At 60.9% G+C, this 653-nt stretch overlaps 1 protein-coding gene across 1 annotated transcript in view; it reads right to left on the bottom strand.

Moving 5' to 3' along the window:
- MMP28 (matrix metallopeptidase 28) overlaps positions 1 to 653 on the bottom strand; it is a gene marked incomplete at its 5' end in the record, with an annotated part of 6492 nt that overhangs the window by 3579 nt on the left and 2260 nt on the right. The window lies entirely within an intron of this gene.

Below are 653 nucleotides of genomic sequence, written 5' to 3'. Positions count from 1 at the left end.
GGTACGTCAGGTGCCGCTTGTACCACCGCCCGCCTGCGAGAGGGGCGAGATCAGCACCACCACGGGGGGCTTGGGCCTGCCTTGCACCCGGGAGCAGCTCGGGGGCAGGAAAGCTTCCTGGTGCTGAGAAAAGCCTTGGCTTTCCCAGGCTGAAAGTCAACCCGGGGGTCCCGCCAGCGCCCTGCAGCAGGACCCCTGAAATCCCTCTGAAGGTGCCACCACCAGGTCCTGCTCAGTGATTCCCAAAGCTGGAGCTGCTACCAAACCCTTGGAGAGGCTGTTTGAGGAGAGGAGAAGCTGGGGCACCCAGTCTGAAACCCCCTTGGCTCATTGAAAACCCAGCACAGGGCCCTGACCTGCAGGTCTCCTGCCCAGAAGAAGACGCAGCCTGAGGACTGGCCTTCAGAGACAGAAAGCAAAGCCATCTCCAAAAACAAGTGCCCATGGCTTTCCTAAAAGCTCTGTCCCTGGAGCAGATAGTGACAATGACAAAGAGGACAGTCCTGTGAGATCCCCTGAGCTCCCCACCATGCAGGGGTGCAAAGATGCGCTGTTCCCACGGCATTGCAGCCCTCTCCTCCTCCTCTGGTGCCCTTGGCAGCTGCAGGAACCCCAGGGCCACCCAGTTACACCCAGCTGGGGGCATCTGGGAC

The sequence above is a fragment of the Mesitornis unicolor genome, unplaced genomic scaffold (assembly GCF_000695765.1).
Source record: "Mesitornis unicolor isolate BGI_N332 unplaced genomic scaffold, ASM69576v1 scaffold33084, whole genome shotgun sequence".
Classification (NCBI taxonomy): domain Eukaryota; kingdom Metazoa; phylum Chordata; class Aves; order Mesitornithiformes; family Mesitornithidae; genus Mesitornis; species Mesitornis unicolor.
Note: the sequence above shows the minus strand (reverse complement) of the source record. Positions and strands in the feature narration are given on the sequence as shown.